The sequence below is a fragment of the Panulirus ornatus genome, chromosome 6 (genome assembly GCF_036320965.1).
Source record: "Panulirus ornatus isolate Po-2019 chromosome 6, ASM3632096v1, whole genome shotgun sequence".
In the NCBI taxonomy this organism is placed as follows: Eukaryota; Metazoa; Arthropoda; class Malacostraca; order Decapoda; family Palinuridae; genus Panulirus; species Panulirus ornatus.
This window is the reverse complement of record NC_092229.1, coordinates 5735778-5759428: the sequence shown is the minus strand read 5'-3', so window position 1 is coordinate 5759428 and position 23651 is coordinate 5735778. Positions and strand designations below refer to the sequence as shown.

General features: G+C 43.9%; 1 protein-coding gene across 7 annotated transcripts in view; it reads left to right on the top strand.

Annotated features, from left to right (window-relative positions):
- The window catches only part of LOC139749027 (uncharacterized), a 326169-nt gene extending 319362 nt beyond the window's left edge, over positions 1-6807 (top strand). For 6 of the 7 annotated variants that reach the window (XM_071662413.1, XM_071662418.1, XM_071662416.1 and 3 more), the window contains one exon: positions 6492-6807. The gene's annotated coding sequence lies outside the window, so the exon portion shown is untranslated. Of the gene's footprint in view, positions 1-6003; positions 6142-6491 lie in introns of those variants that run through there. The other variant, XM_071662417.1, reaches the window with a different exon arrangement.
- Positions 6808-23651: the final 16844 nt, after the last annotated feature.

The following is a 23651-nucleotide window of genomic DNA, read 5'->3' as shown; positions in this document are numbered from 1 at the left end:
TGCCAAGCGGTTGCACTCCATTCTATCGCAAATACTTAGCATTGTGCTGTACTTGTCATGGATCTCCTCACACCTATCCGAAGCCATGATGTTGGTCCTAACCTGATTAACAGCTACACCGTCAACAACAGCTTCCCTGTCTGTTGACTGCACCGTCAACCAAAGCATTCCTCCCTAACTACTGTCCTGTACCTTGTGAGTTTTACCTTCCACCTTATTATAGGGTAACACATTCCCCTTCTATAATGATATTCCTTGCACAGAACTATCGTGTTTTAACAGCCTCACTGGAAAGTCTCCGACAAGGATGTGGCTCGGCTCCGTTTCTGTTCACCGTCTAACACTCTTAAACTTATCGTTTCTGTTATTTAAAAGCCTGTCTTGGGTTTCGCTCGTTTTCCAAACATGAGCATTATCACTCCTGTCCATTGTCGTCTCCGTAGAAATCATTGTAGCTCCCGAGTCTCCGATTGGTTTGCAACATCCTCGTATATATTTTTTTTTTCGTGTGGAAAGCCTATTGATTAAGCTAGTAATTCGCGAGAGGCACTGCACTCATGTTTCCACTGATCTCATTTGACCGCTACGTAGATAAGAGGAAGAAGGAAGAAAGAAAACGTTGCATATGTTTACCTTCGTCTCTTATCAGCTAGTCCCTTAGCGAAGTTCCTGTTGGATGCAGTCAGGGCAGGTGTAGCGTTGTGCTTGAGGTCCTACTTAGATGTTCGTCGATCACGCTGGCTGGAGCACAGAGCAAGCACGTCCGTTGGCAAGGCAGTTTAGTGAGGAGTGAGGAAAGGTCGGTTGAGGACTGAGGAAGGTCAGGTGTAAACAGGTTGTTACGACGAGCAGTTTGTGGTAGGGATGGTGGAGAACAGTGTTGTTGGTGGTGAAGGACGTAGTTGTTCATTATTCTCCAGGCAGTGGTGATGATGGTGGAGGTCGGTGTTCTATCAGTAGCGGGTGGTGATCGAGAACAAATTGTTTCCCCTCCGGTGGTTCTGGAACACCAACGGCCACCCGCAGTTTGTGGTCGTTCACCGTCGCTGGTTTGGGATGGGTGGGTAGTAAAGAGGCGGTCGGGGAGGAGGGAGGGATGGGTTGGTCTCTCGTCTCTCTCTCTCTCCTGCAGCAAGTTCTGGACGTGACTTTTTCACAGGATGAGCAGAGACGTCGGTGAAACTCCACTTGATACCCGCCTTACCCAACCGCATCGAGGCATAATCTACGCGTTTCACCTTCCTGTCATTATACGTAGCTGATCCTGCTCGATTAAAACTGGTCACAAAATCAGTTGGTTCCAGTGTGCAATATGATTAAACCTAGGATAATCGCATAGATTAGGAGAGATGAGCCCTCAGGGGAATAATCAGGACAGCAGCGCCGTTATATTCTTGAAGTCGTGTTACCCCGAACACGGCCTTGTTTATCCTGGGGAAAAATATTAGGCTCGGCGTGTGTAGTGTAGGATGCGGGCGGCAGATGGCACCACCAGCAGCGCCACCGCTGTCGCTAGGTGGTCGAAACCAACAGGGTCGGGGGGTCGACATGTGAACCACAATGCAAGCCGTGTCCTCCTGTGTAGTTCAGAGCTTATAATTAAGTTATGGTAATGTACATAATTAGCTCACCTGTAATTATTATTCGACCTTCATCACTTTTAAAAAGTGCTTAGTCTGTGCCTGATGTGTTTTAACTATAGCAGTGTTTGGTGTCAAATAGAAGTGTTACTTCATAGCATTGTTCAGCCTGTGGCAGAGTTGTTCATTCATAATGTTCAGTTTCTAGTAGAAGTATTAATGTACATCAGTGTTCACTCTCGACCAGAAATGTTAATTAATAGCATTTCTGAATTTCTACCAGAAATGTTAATCTTCAGTCTTAAGTCTATTTCAGAATTGCTAGTGTATAGCTTATGTTATGTCTAATTTATAGCAGTATTTAGTCTACCAGAAATGTTAATTCATAACAGTGATCAATCTACCAGGAATGTTAATTCATAGCAGTGTTCAGTACCTACCATAAATGTTCATGATATAGCATTGTTCACCCTACCAGAAGTGGTAATTCATGACGATGTTTTGTATTTATCAGAAATGTTTATGTACGACAGTGCTCAACCTTTTTCCAGAAATGTTAATTTTAGCAGTGTTCAATCTCTACCAGAAATGTTAATTTATAACAGTATTCAGTCATCCGGAAATGTTAGTTCATGTGTGTTCGGTCTCTACCAGAAATGTTGATTCATAAATGTTCATTCCCTACCAGAAATGGTAATTCATATGTGTTTAGTCTCCACTAGGAGTGTTAATATGTAGGTGTTCAACCTCTACCAGAAATATTAATTCATTAGTGTTCAGTCTTTATCAGAAATGTTAATTCATAAGTGTTCAGTCCACCAAAAATGTTCATTCATGTGTCCAATCTCTACCAGAAATGTTCATTCATAAGTGTTCAGTCTCTACTAGAAATGTTCATTCATAAGTTTTCAGTGTCTACCAGAGATGTTCATTCAAAAGTGTTCAGTATACCAGATATATTATCAATTCATAAGTGTTCAATCTCGGCCAGAAATGTTACTTGATAACGGTGTTCAATCTCAACCAGAAATGTTGACAGTGAAATGAATGCTGTTGAAAATGTATTCCTTTTTTTTTCCGCCCAAGAACAGTATATCAGGGTAAGGTTTTGGAGTTTTAAGGCAGGCCCTCCATTAGCCTGCAGGAGGAAGTGTCCATTACGCTTTTGTTGAACTTTCCCTACGATCCTGGCCTCACAGAACCTGAAAAAAAAAAAATGATTTAAGAAATTCTGAATTTAGAGGTAAAACTTTTTTCAGTTTATTCTCACCATATTTTTGATATAAGTGCTGCTGCAAGAGAGTGAGACCCAGATGTTACTTGAAGAGGAAGCATTTTTTTTAAGTGTCTTTTCAGTAACTACTTGAAGAAGAAGCAGTGTTCTGGGGGAACTAGTGTCGCATAAGTAGCATTTATATTTTTTTTCCGGAGTGTCGGAGTCACAGACAAAATGTCTTCTGAGGCCAGGCCTTAACTGAAACAGGAGAACAGAAATGAAGAAAAAGTATCTGGAAAAAAATCTGGCTTTGAAAAAGGGGTAGGCCGTGGCCTGCCTGGAAGAAAAGACTTGACAAGGTGAAGATTTCCAAAGCTTAGCAGTGCAGGGAAGGAAAAAGACGTGACAACGGTCTCCATTTACCACACAGTGATCATAGGACTTGCCGAGTATTACCTGGACTAAATGGCGGGGCATACAAGTAGCCAGGCCCCAGGAGAAGCAGTGTCTTTAGAAAGTAAGATAACTAACGTTGAAGTGTAAAGGAAGTGGGTGACGTTTTCAGGTCACACTTTGAGGCTGTTCAGTCAGAATGCTGCAGATTCTACCCTGTCAAGGAAGAATATTGAGTTAGATCCATGCCAGATGCGAGAGCAGTACCCTTTACAAAAACGAATCGATCCTCTCTTCAGTCGGAACAACTGTTCAGGAAAGATGAAATTATGTTATCTGTAAAGAATTAGGCCATATATGCCATGCCAAAAGTGAATCTAATTGGATCCAAGTAACAGCCATGTACATGATGATGTCTAGTTCACAATTTGTATAGGATTAAGAAGCAGCAGCATTTCCTTCCCTTCTGGCAAGTAACCTCCTCTGACATCACAAAACGGAAGAAACTAATTACATACAATCTTCACCTTCAACACAGCTAAAACCAGTGCTACTGAGCATATGCAGAGACTCCAAGACTGAAAATAGCATGGGCCAGTGCATCTATACTGACGATTGTTTCAACTCTACCACTGGGAGTGCAGGAAGTGCTTCCATTGTGATCCAGCCCATTGGTAAACATCAGAGAAAGATACTGGAATAAACCATTGGACGTCTACTCTACAAACTGAATTTTCCGCTACCCTCGGTATCTACCCAGGTTCTAGGAATTACCACTAGCACCGGGATGATGTACTTGTATTTATTTAGATTATTGGAGAGTTAGCCTCCTCCCGCCTACCCCTCGATGAAACTGAATTATACGTCTTGTGTTGTGGATAATTCAGTAGCTTCTTGACCTTCATGGTTAAGGAAGTGTTGCTGCTGTCCTGTTGAAGAAAAGCGGATGCCGCTTGAACCACTTGCTTTCCTGGAAAAGTCTTTGGAAGGTCAGTTGACACGGACACCGACCTGGAATGTCATTAGCATTATTGTACACTGTAGTGAAAACTTATGTATATTATGCAAGAATGTGGTGACGATCAGATTTTGAACCGTGTTAGGAACATATTGTCATTCTTTCTAAATGTTGAAGTTAAGTGCAGAGAAAAAATATCACCTTAATGGCATGCTTAAATTAAATTGAAATATTATTATATTACTGCAGAGGGTCGATACTGCTAGTACTAATTTACTGAAACCATACATCATTATATATATATATATATATATATATATATATATATATATATATATATATATATATATATACACACACAACAGCATACTGTACAGAGGAACTTAAACAATCCCCCATATTGATTAAAATGAGAGCTAAAAATAATGACAACACCACAGACTGGAGTTATTGACAAAGTTGTTGAGATGAACAAGGGAGGCCATAATGATCTGGGCGGGAGCCGGCGGCGTCTTCCTAGCCCGGCTGGCAGCTCGCCCGCGCCTCCTCTCCCTCCCTCGCTCGCTCACTCTAGGATCTCCTAGATATCTTGTACTAGATCATCCGGTGTTGCTGTTGAGGGGAGGTAATCCTACATGTAGACATACTCCCAGGATGTACTGAATTCACATGGTGCTAGATGCTATTCAACTCCACGCACCAAATGAATCCAGTTATCCAGGGTTTCAATTGGTGGAGGGAGCGGCCTCGGCTGACCTATAGCGCGCCGGCCCGCTCCCCGAGGGGTCCCTGATTGGCCGCTTCGAAGGCGTGCTTCGCCACTCAGCGCGCGGCACCTTGCTTCCTGCCTTCCGCAGTTTTAGGTTAAAGAGTCACTACGGAGAAAGTCCTCAAAATGAAGGTATTAGAAGTCATGCTAAAGGGAGATGTTGGAAGATGAGTTTCGTATTGTCCTTCGTCCGGGCTTTCTGAAACCTAGTTCAAGGCCAGAATCATTTTTATAATTCACTGAAATCAGCTGTGTATGTGATGGTAAAATAGGTAATATTCAGTATGGGATAAGTAGATTCATGTAACCATTCAGATAGGCATGAGTGTGTGTGTGTTTATGTACTTTTTATGTAATTACCTTTAAATGTTAGTACAGATGGCGTCTTCAGTGCACCACAGAAGTGTACAATGAATATTTTTTTTATAACCCTATATTACTGGGAGGGGGTTCAACTCAACTTTGTGTATAGTAATACGTTATATATGGCTTTAGGTAAGTGTAGGAATGACTGTCTGTCCATTGTATATATATAGATGTGTACATGTATATATAGCATGTATACGTTTGAGTGTAATCAAGCGTATATATATATATATCTGGTGTATACCTATACATCTCTTTAGATATACAGTTTGTGAAAACATACCAGGTGATATACTTGATTGTAGGCAGAATATATAATTTACCATGGGCTACATGTTGATGGGACATTTTACTCGTGCATACACATGAACATATGTGCACAACTGTATACTTGTACTTGTGCATATTCATCGATTTACACGTGGACACGTATGTGTGTGTATCAAAGGAAACATGCATATTCTACATGTGTATATAGATATGAGTATACTTCAGAGGATATATATATATATATATATATATATATATATATATATATATATATATATATATCTCATATATACATATATATTATACGGTTCATTGTATACATCATACAGCCAAAGGCTGAAAATATACAGAAAAAAATATATATGCACTAAAAGACATAGATTCTGAAGTGAGGTGAGAGGGAATGTCAGTCTGCACAAAAATCAAATGTCATTTAAAATGTTCACAACAGTGAGGATGGTGCGATTCTTGTGGCCGTCTATACGATCATGCTGCTGTTGTGGTGGTGCCGAGCTGCAACTTGGGGACGATAGATCTCTTGGCATATGAAGGTGGCGAGAATTGTGCAGCAGGAGCAGCTTCAGCTTTCCGAACCGTCGCAATGGGGTCCAAGTGATGGGTGGAGAGTGCTTGGAGGCCCGGTTAAATTGGCGCCTCTCTTAGGTCGTACAAGGGGCTCCGAGGGTGATCTTGCATGCATGCCCTTACGTGTAGTTGGCTGACGCCTATGGAGATAGGATTATAATTGGATTATAATTGCGTCTTTGGTTGATGGTGACGTGGTAGGTAGTATACATATGTGCATGTGTATAAATGTTCATAAAGTATAAATACACGAATGTATAAATATGCATATAATGCCATGTTATTGTATATTAGTACCCCTTTTTAAGCTTTTGTTATTCCAATTTCCTTTAACTATATAATCTTATTCCTCAGACTGTATGGCATGCATCCCCAGAGGTTAGGGTGGGAAAATACCAACTTCCAGTTTGACAGAAAAAAAAAAAGTTTCTTCACCTGACGCTGTACCGACACGAGGAAAAAAAATAAATAAATTAGCCAGAAAAACTGGACACAATTAAATGGAGAGTCCCTTGGTTCGAATCCTTATGGGTTGGCCTCCGTGACGCCAATATTTCTAATCATTCTGACCTAGAAAATTTAGACGTCTATACATTTGTTAGAGTATTTTATTTTAACCTCTAACCAATGGACTGTGTGGTTAATAAACATGGCTTATTAAACATTATTATTCATTTGTTTCTTCTGAATCCTGTGAGCGGCAGGCGGACCACAATCAACTTTAGCTGTTCACCCTTCCCCAGGGGTTGGTTGATGAAATGAGTACCTGGCTTAGGATATATATATATATATATATATATATATATATATATATATATATATATATATATATATATATATATAAGGAACGTTGGCGTTCTGATTGGGGGGTCATATGGGCGGGATCGACCCTATTAGACGTGCCAGGTGGTCGTGTCCCTGCCTGACCGAGTTGACAATAGGTCGTACAAACGTGGGGATGGGAGGGAGGAAGCATCCCCCGTGTGCCCATATAATTCCTGAGTGGATATTACCGAGGGTGCAGCGGGAGGAGGAGGAGGCCGCAGCAGCTGCGGCGGCAACAGCAGCAGCGGCGGCGGCAGCCACCGTGCTCCCGGGGCGCGGGTTCGCTCGATACTGCCGCCTCTCCAAGCGGAGTGCTTCAAGGGGCTCCTCTTCCGCCTCCTCTGTTCTAAATTAAACCCTCCTTCTCTCAGCCCAAGAGGTGAAAATGCCTCGCTCGTGTGTGTCGAAGAAAGACTCACCCAAAAGCAGTATTCAAAGCAAATGCGGGCCTTCTGCAAGATGCAGGTAGGGTTGAAATTTCGGGGCTTTTTTCTCACGGGGCTTGCATCCTACCGCACCTTCATCATTACGATGCATGTTCATTAGGACGATTTTACTTTAAAATCAGGGCAGGCGACCCAGACGTCACTATGGTAAAATATTCGCCCGGGTCAAGCAGATTTGACTGGTACGGCCTCAGTACATATGACCCATTTTAGCTTCTCTTGCGGACAGTGTTAATGAGGGTTATCTCTGCCCAACGTAGCTTTCAAAACGACTCATTGAGACAAAAGCTAACCCCCCTCCTCCCGGCCTCCCACCACCAAACCCAACCCACCCTCCCAGCGCTCCCTACCACAGGCGACTCTTTTTAAGATGGCTGCTGCTGCAGCGACAGGTCATCAGCATTTTCTGATCTTTCTCTCGCCACCGGATCAAAGATTTATTTCTTTTCCTTCTGCAACCTGAGAGAGAGAGAGAGAAATATGGATAGCTTTTTTTTTAGGGGGAAAGGGGGGCAGTGCATCACCCTAACCCACCCCAGGGGATCTGCTTTTAAGCGTATATCGTTATAAACATAATACATTCAGGGCCATACCTCCACACACTCCTTTCACAGCATGAGGGTACTCCAGCCCACGCTTCAGAAATGTGACAATGTGTGTGTATGTGTGTGTGTGGAGGGGAACTGTGGCTAATTCTGGCTGTCTTAGGACTTGTCTTCACCACCAACACTCTGGCTCATCAGCCTACTACCCACATCTACACCACCTCACCACATACACTTGCGCTGGACCAACATCAGCATTCACACTACACCAGCACCCACGTTACTACTACATCGCCGCCACCTACAACACCAACCAGTGATCCTAGACATAAGACGGCGAGGGGACACGTTGGTTTTCCTAACCTCCAAATCTCTCTGGACCCAATTCAGCATATGATTACCTCGCCGTCTGTTACAAGAAGTTCTCCTGGGGACAGGTAGTGTACTTGCTGGTGGCGAGTGTGTGTCCTCATCCCCTGAATACGAATCTAATTCGGCCAAAACAAAGTCTACCACAAGCTAATATAAGACTAGAATCGTTCCCAAAGGATGCCATGAGAAAGGCTTGGTATGCGCGCTCGCGCGCTCCTGCCGAAGGAGACAAAAAATACGCACACACACGCTCGGCCAAAACGCGCGGAAAAAATTTCAGCCCGACCACAACCTCGTTACAGACACAGGCAACGGCAAGGTCTGCAGGTCATCGTTCACAAGAAAACAAAACAAAAAACCCTTCCAGCAAAGCGTTGACGAGCCTTAGTGTCAGGGAGCCAACACAACCAGTAGAGTTATCATCAAGAACATAACAAGACACGGGAATAAACCACCGCCCCCGCCCCGTCCCGCCGGGCGACGTTCACGCTCCGACGTCTTCTCACAAGTTGGTATTGGAAACCTCGGAATTGTTTTCCTGTGTACGGCGAGATGCCAGAGACTTCCAGAGACTGGACCCACGGAGAACAGAGGCCGAACGAGACGAAAGAGGAAGAGAGTTTGATAAGAAAAAAAAAAAGGAAAAGAATAATGAATTGTACGAGGCAGAGGAGGGGAGACAAAGAAAGGGGGTGGAAGATATACGGGTACAATGAGAGGAACAGAATTCATCGCTCATCAGTTATAGAACACTGAATTCCAGATTGGATGGCTAAATAGAGAACCTGGATACCAAAGATTTCACTACGGCTGAACTGAGAGTTATGGAACAACACTGAGCAGTATCGTTGGAAGAGGAGATGGGACAGGGGGATGTATTAAGACATTATCTGGTGGGTGACCTTGTGTGTAATGCTTGTGACTCGAAAGGTATGAGTCAAAGTAATTAACGTAGTTGGAGTAATTAATATAAGTCCTGTGGGAGGAAAGTAATTGGCTTGTCCGATTCCCAGGAACTAATATAGCGTTGAATGAAGACGTGTGCTCGATGGTTTGATCAACCAGTTCATATACAGCACGGTAACCAAAAGACGGTGAGGAGTTCTGTTGGCTTTCGAAAGTGTATCCGGAGAGTCGAATGTTGGCAGGAGCGACGGACGCGAGAGTGATGTGTGACTGATGATGATGATGTGGACGGTCGAATGACCTGCGGCACGCTCCAGGGAAACACAGAAGAATAGAAGTGTTAAATAAAGTACTGGGGAGCTTGATATGAAACCACTGTTAAGGATATTCTAGAATTTGATATGGATAATCGAGATAGGGGAGATGCGCAGTACATGACGTGCGGAGAAAGAAAAGAACCTGCTTTTGAAAGAGGAAGTCGTAATACAGACCAAATTAACAGACGGTGATTAAGACGTGGGATTATATGAGGAGATGATTCGCAAAAGAATAGAAATGTGAAGGACATGAAAGAGCTTGGTGGAGGGGAGGATACCGACAAAGGATGGGAAAACTGAATGAGAGTACTGATAAAAGTTAGTACAAAGACGAGAGTAAATAAGACTGGATGAGCGTAGTGATGAAAGTTAGTACAAAGAAGAGAGTAAATAATGGAATGTGGAGTTTATACGGCAAAACATGTTACCTGAATACAACTGAAAGACATGTAATACAGGGCTCTAACATTACTACATAAACAAAGAAAATGTGGGCATTAATAAATATTCGGACCATCTAGAAATCGCGTGAAGAGTGTGTGTGTCACCACCCACTGAGTATGAATGTAGAAAGATAATAGCTTGTGCTTCAACTACTGATGTATATACAATATGTATACAATTCAGAAGTGTCGACAGGTTATAGCAACCAATGTAATGTCTAGTGTGTACAATTATAGGATGTCGACAGATCATGGCAACCAATGAAGTGTGCAATGATATTTTGATAGGTCATGGCAACCAATGTAGTGTCTAGTGTGTACAACGGTAGGATATCAATAGGTCATGGCAACCAATGTAGTGTCTAGTGTGTACAATGATAGGATATCGACAGGTTATGGCAACTAATGTACTGTTTAAAACGAGCAGTGATGCACACTGCATTTTGATCCTAGCCAAAAGGCAGTGACGGAGGTGTTGAGTTATGACGACCAATGAAGGTATCGTTGAATATTCACACGAACAGGATGTTGGGATAGATTATGGTAACCCAAAAAGGATCTTTGGAGTGAACTGGAAGAGACTGGATACAGCAAAAAAAAGTATCAAGTATGTTCAAGAAACAAAAGTGTGTTACTTCCTTCTTGTTCGTATTGGGAGGAATGTTTACACCCCTTGTGGGCTCCCTACCCTCTTATCCCTCCATTTATACCAAAGATTCTTTTATTCTGTTCCTCAATGGCGGTCGTATATACATCCTCCTCACGTAATTTGTTTTAAGAATCCACAACACTGCTGCTGGGGAAACACACTTTCCTCACGTCCCTTCGTACACTTCCCCTGCCTGAACTCCAGTTATACCGGGTATACTCTTATTCTGGACACTCGCCTCCGGTTTCAAAGAACTGTTCCATGTCAAAGTCGTCGTGACCACTTAGGAATTCATATGTACTCATCATGTCTTCCCCTACTCTTCTTTCTTCCACAGGGAGCAGATTGGGGGATTCCCTCCTCTTTTCGTATCTCAGGCCATTGAGGTCTGTGGTTATCATTCTTGTTGAATTTCTGTGGGCTATGTGTATGTGTGTGTGATTACTACTTGTGTGTGACAGGGAGAGAGTTTTACATTCGTGTTGCCCCTTCTCATCAACCATAATATATATATATATATATCACGTCTTCATGTATGTATATATACATCCTTCGCCTCCAAGCCTAAACAGTGTCTTTTGTGTGTAAGGAATCTGGAAATAAAGAGGAAAAAAATGGATGTATTTCACAAAGAAGATGGTTTGCCATATGGAAAACATGAACATTTCGGTCAGTGCATTTGGCAAGGCTTGTGGAACTTAGGCTGTTAAACTAGGGACACTGAAAAGGCAAGCAAACTGCCAAAGAAGCTCGGGCAGTGATGAAAGAAGATAAGAAAAATGAGAACCGTCAGTTGCAGCGTTTTTCTGTATGGTAGTGATCTACGGAGTTACTAGAATGAAAAGACACTCAAAAAGAGTGCAAGCAGATGAGATGGAGTTTCTCTATATAGCGTGGATACTGAATTCGAAGTGTGGACAGAGTGGGAAAAGCGGGTATTCTCAAGAGGCAGCCAAGGTATTGCAGAAAGAAAATGGAAGTATACTGATGATGATGTAGGTTGCATGCCCTCGCTGGACGGCTATCCTTAGGCACACACACACACACACACACACACACACACACACACACACATACTAACCAAAAATATACGCACTATGCTGGACAACCTCCTATAAAATACCCTGTACTTTTACGAGACGCCCTCCAGACTACAGATGACACGTGCGAGACAATCTTTCTAAAGCTGTCAAATGCGGAAGAAACTGGCCTCTTGTAGATCACAAAAATAACAGAAACCCTTAGTCGGAGACGACCTTCTTATACTTCCCACGCCCCTGAAACCAGATCTAATCGTACACCTCCTGAATGCTAGAGATCTAATATATTCTCTCTGGTTTATCTGTCTTCGCTTCCAGACGCTTTAAGGAAGGAGGTACAGAAATAGACGAAGACGTTCAAATCACCGGTGCCGAGTTCCAGGTCTGAGGCAAAGTTCGGGTTGGGTTCCGCTGACCTCACAAAGGACGCTATTAGGGCGAATTTCATGCGATGTCGGGGACCTAAATCGAGTTCGTTGGTGACATCTGGGTTGTTCTTGCTAAAGAAGGAGGAGGAGGAAACGGAAGCAAAATTGTCCTTTACAAAGTCATCCGCCTTCGAAACGAAGCTCAGCTGGCCTTCCCTGTTCTTTCTCGCCTTCGTGCACAAGTGCGCACTAGAAATATGTACATGATGCACACAGCAGCATCCACTTGGTCCGAGTCATCTTGAACACAGGTTCAGTGGTTTAACTGTGTTCAAGGATACTCAACGATGCACAGTATTATGGCTTATGGGTGCACCGTCTGTGATGCAAGGAGCATTACACCGGTTTATGGAGATTTGTTCTGGTTCACAGGGCACTGTTGTGGTTTATGGCGAGTGGTCAGTAAACTACAGCAGTGGTCTACGGTGCACTATTGAGGTTTGTGGAGTACTACTTTGGTTCACGGAAGACTTCTGTAGTTTTTCAGAAATACTATTGTGGCTTGCAGAGGACTGCTGTAATTTACGTTGCACTTATGGAGATTACGCGGCATTACGACATCTTACGAAGCAATGCAAAGCTACGGTATTGTGGTGCACGAAGGAATAATATGTGATGGAGAAAGTATCGGCGAACGGAATTAAGAAACGTTAAACATAAAAACCTGAGGAAAAATCATTAGGCGGGAGGCCCACTTCGCGAGCTCGGACAGATATTATCAACCAGGGATATTCACGGAAGCCATCCTCCTCCTCCTCCTCTTTCATTCTCAATTTAGTGGAACCTGCGGCATCATCAACTTTCCCCCGGCTGAGTGGGCGTCGCGGCCCGCGGGAACCCACCCCACTAACCAGACCCTCATTTAATTACAGTAGGTCTGGCTGCAGTTAAGAGCTCTCCCTCCTCTCTCCCTCCACCCATCCCTCTATTATAAAGTCACCAGCGCGATAGGGAAGGTGAGGAGGGCTTCCATCCTCCTCTTCCTGCGACTACATCGAAATCCCCTACATCGACCTTTCGTCAGGTGCTGTACCTTAAGAGTAGGATGTTACGCCACACCGAAATTTGAAGTAAAATCTCTCCGCACTGTGCACCATATACCATCTTTCTTTAACTCTCAAGGATTTTCAAATAAAGCGAGACTCTTCATAAACCCTGTGATGTATCGCAATGCAGGTCCTGCCAGCGGGGAACTAGAAGACCCGAGTCTTTGACGAGAATAATGAGGAAATCCCAAAAACTAGATTGTACTGAAACACAAATGACTGCAACCGTAGACTTTATCGCCTTACTAGGTTTTCCTATGCACTAACAACTCATTGATGAGTATCACGTACGTGGGGGAAGACTTAAGAGTATACATAGGGGCTTTGTGGTTTCGAAGTGGAGCGCAACAGCGTACAACATCGAAGTCTCCTACCCCGCCGTATTAGTATAGGTCTTCGACAACCCGTCCTTCTATTAATGCCATTCTCAATGGTCCACGAAGGAAAAAATGTTTCAATTTTCACGATGGTCGACTCGAACTCTCCGAGAGAGAGAGAGAGTCGTATCAGTACCTCCCGGAACGGAACAAATCTAACATTACCATTCGGAATCCTGGAACGCGGACGACCCGCTCCTGTCTAAACGCGGAGCAACGACAACCTTCTTCGCCACTTTAAAAAAATCATATTTCTAATGCACTGCCTCTTGACTGAGCACCACTGGGGGGAAAAAAAATGTGTCATTTCCAATCCTGAAAAATCCTTGCTTATATTTTTTTCGTCAAAAAAAATTTTTTTTCACTCGCATAAAGCTATCTCTTTCCTATACTATTATTCTTTGACCTGGAAGGCACGCAAGCTTTTGAAAAGAAATGAAAAATAATATTAGTCTACCTTTGTGCTCACGTTGCTCGAGGTATTCCCATCCTTCCTGTATGGAACACAAGAACAGAAAATGTTAGAGCACTTTTCCAAGTGTAGAATGTCCCTTACTGTACACCACGACAGAGGAGCTGTGCAATGAACTACAGTCAAGCTGCACCGTACGACGACACTACATGAATACTATACCACGAACTACGTCATATTACATCATATGACGACTTGGAATTACAATTTTTTCATTTTGAGTAAACCTTCTTTCTACATAATGGATTTCAAATTTACATAATAAAATACAGCAAGTGAATCAGATACCTTACAGAGACGGGCTGTAATAGACGCTCTACGCTTGCGCAACGAAGAGTCGGTCCCATACAGTGAAGACAAGGGCGTCTAACCCTCTGTGCCAGCGTATATACAGCCACTATTAATACGTGCCCCGTTACGCAAACACTCTCGCCTTCCTCTTACGCAGTCAAATCTCTCTCATCTACGGAAATGAAAGTTGTGGTGGTAATTATATCAGTGATAATAATTTTATAAATAAATAAATCATGATAATTATGGCTTTATATTAAGTGTCCTTTTCCCGCCTTAGCAGCGTAGCGTCAAGAGCAGATGGAGAGGTGTGCTTGGTTCCCTTATTTACGAAGTGATAAGTGGTCGAAGTACAATCTCGTCGGAGACTCCTCTCTCAAGAAACCATCCCCTCGCTGCTACTGATTGTAGGGTATGCCTTTAATCTGCAGGAGACCCTGAATAAGGAGTCCGAGATAGTAATAAACAATAACACAGTAATAATAAACAATAACAATATAAAGATCGTACATAAGTATATAATAATATGTAGACATGAAACAACAAAAAATTAATAGCCATATCATAAAACAGGAATTAGTTCAGAAATATTCTATATTACTACACAGAGCTGGGTCTTCAAGTTTGTTTTTTTTTCGTGCCTTAATGAAAATGGGATATGATGTTTCGTACTACCATCAAGAACCAGTTATTTAAAAAAAATGGAAACTACGAAACGTTCGAATCACGAAATAGATTATAAATTTTTAGTCTTTAAAATTAACATATTTCTGGCCATTTACTTCTTGTTAGTTGGAACCATTAGCCAATTACATCTTATTAGTTTGGACAATGGTCATTTACTTTCTCCTTTCTATTTTTTTATCAATCAGGAACAAGACCCATAAAATGATCAATTTACTCCTACTGTCCATAACGAATCACAGGACACATTACAACCCAGAACTAAACCTTTCTCTCTCTTGGCCGGGATTTAAAGAATAACGGCATTAGATTATTTAAACCCTGCCTTATACTAAGCCGGTTGTATTTTGAAATGAATATCACCGGCCTTAAAAAAATATCTTATTAATAGGTAAAGAGAAATTGAAGTTAGATGACGAAAACAAGTAATGAAGTTGATATTTACGCAGTGGTATACGAAAGCAGTTATTTAGCCTATACACACACACACACACACACACACGTGTGTGTGTATGTGTAATAATGATAATAATTAACGGCCTAATGCATTTAAACAGCCATTCGGCGGAAAATACATAGTTGACACACTACAGAACTGGGAAGAAGTTACAATAGTAAGTAATAGTTACCGAATCATTAACGAGCTTATGCCAGTGTGTGTGTGTGTGTGTGTGTGTGTGTGTGTTTGTAAACCACAAGTATATATTTAAAAGCCTGAGCACTCGAGGGCCGTTCGAAAGACTTGCTGGTACACACCTTTGCCTTAAGAGTCCGAACAAATTTTCTTTTCTGCACAGGTCGATATTATGTTTCCCGTTAATCAGTGAGCCTGAATATTTTCAGTTAATTAGAACACTTAATCGCCAGATCAGGTAATATCATTACTATCAGTACTTTCTTTTTTTTCATACATATTCGCCATTTCCCGCGTTAGCGAGGTAACGTTAAGAACAGAGGAACTGAGCCTGAGAGGGAATAGCCTACACTCGGCCCCCACTTCTCTGTTCCTTCTTTTGGAACATGAAAAACGGGAGGGGATTTCTTCCCCTTTTAGTCGCCTTCTATGACGCGCAGGGAATACATGGGAAGTATTTTTTCTCCCCTCCTATCCCCAGGGATAATTGTCATTATTATTATTATTATTATTATTATTATCATTATTATTATTTATTATTATCATTATTATTATTTATTATTATTATCATTATTATTATTATTATTATTATTGACCTCTTTCACTTCTGGGTGCTCCTGCGGATTCAAGGCTGCGCTGCTTGCAGGAGGGGGGGAAGATACACTCCTTTGGAGCGAGAAGTTCATCGACGGCACTGTAACCCCAAGCAGGAAGAGTACGGTAGCGCGTAAGAAATATTCCGAAAACGAATCCCACATTCATCATCTAGTTCCGTCACTACGAACTTTACTCGTGTCGCTTTCGTTACTATGAACTTCACGCAATCTCTATCTCCCGTTATCATGAACTCAAAGCACTTCTAGTTCTCGTTATTACGAGTTCAAAGCACCCCTTGTCTCGTTAAGACGAACTTGACACATTTAACCGCATGATTACGAACTTTTTTCCCCATTTCTGTTCTTGTTAACATGAACCTGATATAGTTAAATTGCTATTAGCTATAATAACGTATGTCCTTAAATATCGCATTCCTTTTCTCTTTAATTGAAACTTCTGTGGCTATATATATATATATATATATATATATATATATATATATATATATATATATATATATATATATATATATATAACACGTAAATCAGCGTAAACATTTCTACATTCGTGCGCCAAGGGGTCGAACCCATGACAACGAGAACAGCAGGTGGACAGAATGATATCTTTTTCATCCTGGCATCAGGCGCTGGAGATAACGAGACAGTAAACACAGAAGCAGCAGCGAGATCGTTGACAAATGAAGATGGACAAGGTACCACAACAGTATTGAGCTGTTGTACCAGGAACGAACTGTTCCATAAAAGTCTATCGGTACAAATGACCAAGCTTAGCTATTGTATACCGGCTGAGAAGCATTAGTACATTTGTCTAATGTATGCCAGCTGAGAGGAGGAATGAAATACCCATAGCTGATAAGGTGTATAAAAACCCTTAACTTTTGTATATCAGCTGAGATCTATAAACACGATTAGCTGTTGTAGACCGGCTGAGATGTATTAATACCCTTAGCTATTGTAGATCAGCTGAGATGTTTATATAATGCAACATACAGTAGACCCTAGAATAACAAATCATAAAATGATTAGTTTTAACATTTTCTATGGATGTTTTTGACCTTTTATGTGCTTAAAATTATCCCCTTACACAAATAACCTAAGACTAATACCCTGTAATTATATCCAAGGTTCGTAACCCCATGTGATGTCGTTTCGAAGTGGTGTTCGTAACGAAGCCCTGGGTGTAGTAGAGTTCGAATCCCGCTGCGGATATAAGAATAGTGAACTCTCACACCTCCGTCATTACATACACACCAACTGCATTGTTATAAATTAATGGCATAAAACAATTTTGTCTTTATCATTAAACTCTGTAAATGAATATAATTTGTTCATGTAACAGCGACGGTGCACCATCACAGAGTGGCGGTACACTACCACCATCGAGTGACGGTACACTCCCAACAAAGGGTGACTGTACCCCACCATCGGATGACGGTGTAGCACCAATGGATGGCGGTACAGTGACATCAACGACTGACGGTACAGCTCCCTCAGGTGACGGTACACAGCCAACACGTGATGGTACACCACCAACGGGTAACGGTACAGTACCACCATCGTGTGACAGTGCAGCTCAACTGACGGTTGACGGTACAGCACCACCAACGGGTGACAGAAGACTGTGAAGCACCAACGGCTTACAGCACGTCATCAACGGGTGACGGTACAGCATCATCAACGGGAGACGGTACCGCACCATCAACGGGAGACGGTACAGCACCAACTGATGATAAGTTTAGGATCAATGAGTGACGGTACAGCACCAAAGGCTGACTGTGCAGCACAATTGGGTGACGGTACAACACCTTTGGGTGACGGTACAGGAACTTTGGATGACTGTACAGCACCAACGGTTGACGGTACAGCACGTCACTTCACACACTGGCGTAACGTTGACGTCACACGGCGTAACACTTGACATCATACGGTGTAACTGGCGTCACAAGACAGTGACGTCCCACGGCGTGAAAACTGACTGTAACACGGCCGTGAAGCTGACGTCACATCACCACACACTGACATAACACTGACGTCATATCACTGGAGATGCGCCGACAGGGGGGTGGGGGGGCCGTAACACTGACGTCACATCGCTAATACACTGGCGTCAACACTTGACCGTCACATCGTAAGACACTGGTGCAACGGAGCTGGACGATGCGAAATAACGAGGTAGGAAGAGCAGAGGAGGAGGAGGAAGAGAGGGAAGAGGACCTATTGAGACACGTGCGGTAGGGCAAGGCTCTAGCCGTTCACTGAGGCCTTTAGTCTGGGGGGGCCCAGGTGTCTGTGTGTGTGTGTTTGTGTGTTGGCTGGCTGGCTGGCTGGGTGGGACCCGGAGCCCACTTTGGCTTCCCCTTGTGGCTGTCTGCTACTGCTCGAACCTCCTAGCTACATCGAGGCTGGGACAAGAGGCCTAAGCTATGGCAAGGCGACATAGGAAGGCTACTACAGTCTCTCTCTTTCTGTAAAGTTCGCATTATTACTCGTCTTTCTTTTACATCTACGCCTTATTCATGTCTCTGATACTGACACTTCGCTTTGCTTTTTTTCCTTTCACGACTCGGCACTACTACACGCCCCTTCTCCACAGTACCCAACAGCCACCACACGCCCCTAGCACTCACCACAAGTCCCCAGCACCATCACCACACCCCTCAGCACAACCAAGGTCTCCCAGCCTCACCAGAGGCCCCCAGCACCGCCACACATCCTCATTACTACCATAGGCCCTCACCACCACCACATGCCCCCGACACGGTTTGCACACCATCCCTCTTCCCTCTCCGATAGTCCATATGGTTACTCATATACAAACGTGGTAATACAGGAGGTGAAGGCCGAGTGGGTCGTGTTGCAAGGGTAACGACCAAAAGAACCACCTGAGTGGGCATCCACGTCATTGTTACAGCCTCCCTGCCACTCGGAGGAGTGGATGGTTAAGACGAGGTTCCTCTACCACAATAACCACAACACTGTTACTTAAATTACTGGTGCATTGTCTTCACTATCAATTCAAGGGAGGATATTGTTTTAACGGTGAAATGCAATACTGATGATAGTGTGGTAGTGCAGTGTTAGAGCTGTGGCGTATTGGTGGTGACTTTACGTTAAGTGAAGGGCAGAAACGAAGTAGCGGAGGTGTGGCGGGGAGGGTGTAGCGTGGTGTGTATGGAGTGGTGGGTGTGGTGTATTGTGGTCCAGCAACAAGGGCCCCCACAGCTACGCGACTAAAGTGCCCTTGTGAAAAACTGCCTGGGGGTCCCACTGCTTGGGAGGGTCCACTTCCAGGAGGGCACAGCTGTTCACCATATCCTGGCGGGCCACACACACACACAGCAACATCCATATGAGGTACTCGCCCTAACTATACTCCTCCAGGAGCCATCTGCTACTACTACTGCTACTGCTGCTACTAAAGCTCTTGGGTATTACTGGAGTAAAAGGCGAAGGTGCCAACTTTGTGAACTTTTCCCCGCAGATGACTTAATTGAAATATTTCTTTCTCCCTATGGCTCCATATTACAGTCAAGATGATCTCCAGGATATATAAGAACAGCCCTAACCTTTTTAGTTTCATGAGAGAAGCTCGCTTATGAAAAGTTGGGTTTGCCCAACCGAGTAGAGAAATTTCCAAGCATTGTCTGACTCCACTGGGTATCTACGAGTAATGGCCAGCAATCCATATCCCACAGGCTTGTGTGATGGATAATCATAATGATCTACTAAAAGTATCCGTTGAACCTCATAGTAAAATTCAGACGTACTATTTGAGGTTATTGAATTATATAAAACCAGTCATAAAAAATACAGTCTTTTTTTTATGTTAGCTGAGACGGCAAGATCAGCTAAGGCCCTGATCAAGGCCATCCCATTAAAGCTATATATATATATATATATATATATATATATATATATATATATATATATATATATATATATAATCGATACAGAAAATGGATGATACAGAAGTGGACATTCAGACAGCCTGCACTCATAATTCCTCTGGCAATGAGCCCCTTTACATGCTATGATACCTGGTATACAAAGCCCAAAAATATAGTATCCAATAAATGTACAGCTTTTCCAGTTAATAACGGATGGAACACCATCTGTTTGCCTATTTCCAAATAAGACAGGGACTTGGAACCCTATGATCGCATACTTGTTTGGCAAATTTCAAACAACAGAAGGCACACAGCCCCATAACTCTGATTTTAGACAAGAGAGTATCAAACACCCCAAAACAGTGTATCTATTTGGGTATGTGGCTTTATGGTCTTCTCTTATACGATATGTCACTGTCTTCTGTTAACTTCCTATCCTGGTTCGCGAACCCATGAACTACATAATACCCGACCCTGGCAACCAGAGCGCATCTGCATCGACCATCCGGGATGATCGATGGCGTAAGTGAATACCTATTGAATGAAATGGAAACACGCCTTTCAATATTCACACCAGGTTTTCCTTCTTCACGACATTATTCAGCTCCTTGGGAATAAAAATTATACGTTAACTCTCAGAGCAATTCTGTGATATCAGTGTTTCCAGTTCGCATCTGATATAAACTATTCGATACCTCCAAACTTTAACTGATACTGAAAAGAGACATACGTCTTGTTATGGCCAGGTATATTTGTTCGTGTTATGTACGACTAATTCAGTTACCGTAAATTGCAAGACTTTGATTATCTGAGTTTTTAAATCGCGTGAAGGCATTCAACAAGGTTCAGTCTTGAGCCCTACTTCATTTCAATCCACCTTTATCCTTTTCAAACAGGAGCTTTAGGGTCTTGTAAAATTGGTTATACCGTAGGCACACATGCCTCAGGCCACACCCATCGTAGGTCCAAATACCCATGCCAACAGAAACGACATTAGTGACCTAGCGCAATCGCTGTCACCCGCACAACTACCACAGTCGCGACTTGACCACACCTTGATCCAAACCCTAATCTGCCCCCACACCTAAGTGTGACTAAACCCGTATATGGCCATACTTAGTGGGGGCTCAATGAACACCATGCACAACGCCATAACATTGACATCAATTATGGCGCAAACCAATGACGACCATCCCATTTCTCCGCGTCTCGCCTTTACTGTAGGTAGGCCCAACCACCTCCCATGTTAACCACAGCCACAGCCAGCCGGACTCGCAGGGTGTGTTGTGCTGTGGACCACTCGGGGCCACTGGCTCATATGACACCGAGACCTAAATTGAATTGTAAAGTTCACGGCCATCTGGTTTACACCCACGCTGCCCCTATGTTACTCGCCCTATAGGACTTTATTCTGTTATATATATATATATATATATATATATATATATATATATATATATATATATATATATATATATATAATATATATCGTGCCTCAGATACAAACACATTCACCATGGTTTGTTTATGTATCTTTGCGTTTTTTTTTGCGTGTAAATATAGACATTCCAAATTTTCGGTCATCCTACTTGAGACCGTATTTTAGGCTTTATCGCATAATAGAGCTAGAGTGTTGTCTATCGCTCGCAGAGTCCAATACTGACCCTCACACACACACACACACACACACACACACACGCCAGCCACCGAACAAGGGGTGAGGTTCCTGTTTCTTTGTTGGCGGCTTTCAATGAGGGCGAGTTTTCCCAAGGTAGGCAGGCGAGACATGTAGGGTAGGTGGCCTTAGCCTTTGGCGGGGGCTGAGCGAGGGATGGCGGAGGGGAGCGGGGTACCGACAGGACCTTGTGAGAAGGGATGCAAGGAAAGGTCGCCAGGGTCTTAGGGAGGGTTAGAAGATTTGGGAAAGGGCTCTTGGCAGGACGAGCAGGATTCGGGAGCAGAATATCTGGGGATAGGAGGCATGTAGGATCCAGGTTCTCGGGAGGGCAAAGAGACCTGGAGGTCAGGTGTTAGCAGTGTCAGCCAAACTGGGACAGGGATTTTTTTTTTTGTGGCAGGCAACTCAGGATCACGAGGACAAGGGTTTTTAGGATGAGCAAGCAAGGTTAGGGTTGGCGGGACAAGCAGAAATGGGGTGTTGACTTTCTGGATGGCAAACAAGACTTTCAGAAAGACATCTAGGAACGGCAACCATGACTTGGGTAAGATTTTAGGCGTGGGCTTGAGGGAACTCGTGAGGGGGGGAGGGACAAGAACGAGACATTCCACACCCCTCACCCTACCAACCACCCCTTTCCCCCCGTACCTAGTGCAGATAGCAACACGAGAGGGCGGCGACCTCCTGCCGGGGTTGGTGGGAAGTTTTGGCTGCACACGGCGCTCTTTGGCGAGAGTTTCCGGCTATACAAGAAGTATTCCCCTGGCGGGAGTGTCGGACAAAAGCGTCTGTGCACTCTTTCTAATTGCAGCCTCACTGGTGGGGATGTTGAGTGCCGAAATATTATCCTCCACACCTCGGGAACGAGCTCAACAGCCAGCGTTCTCCGCTGCTGCTGCCTCCAACTCCTCCTCCTCCTCCTCCTCCTCCAGCAACCGGGGCCCAGTGCAGAAAGATTTGGTAGCCTGTGGGGTGTGTTGCACTCGCCGGGGCCACAGCAGCGCGCCCCCCGCCCCTCGAGCGTCGCTCCCGACGCCACGAAAGCTTATGAAACGGAGCGAAAGGGAGGCAACGGGTGGTGGCAATAGCTCCGTCTGCTTCCTTGTCTACACAACGTGCATTATACATTAACCTAAACAAAAGAGAGGTGGGCGGTGCGTTTCAGTGCTGCTGCGCCACCGTGTGTCGCGGCTGTCACGCCCGCGCCTACACGCCCGCGCTGAAACACGCCTTCACCTCCTCCTCACCCACCCACCCTCCCAACCAACCAACCCCCAGACGCACCTTCTGCCTCCCATGTAAAAATTGTCTCGTCTAGTCCTGAAGTTACTTTGGTTGAGGGATATGACGAAGGATCGATATGGTTTTTACACGTGAGGCGGCGACGGTCACGGCGCAGAGATGAGCCTCTCCTGCCACGGCCGGCGGGTCCAGGGGCCTCCTCGCTGGAGGAGACCCCCCCCCCCCCCCCCCGGGTTCCTCCTCTCCTCCCCGAGGACCCAAGTGATCCCCCCCACACTCACCCCCCCCCCTCCCAAAGCCTTCCGCCTACCCGCTCTGCTGCTTCATCTAAAATTTCATCACAGTTAAGATGCTGCACACAGCTGAAAAGTCAAGCCTTAGAGCAGTGTTTCAAAAAAAAGAGAGAAGGAAAAAAATAGGAGGAAAAAATTACCAACAGTACGAGAGAGAGAGAGAGAGAGAGAGAGAGAGAGGGAGAGGGAGAGAGAGAGAGAGAGAGAGACCCTCTGAACGAGTGGGAAAAAATCCTTCTCCACACACCCCAAAAAAATAATAAAATCTTTCGCTGAAGCGTGTGTGAACGAGAGCACACCACCTCCACCACCACCATCCTCC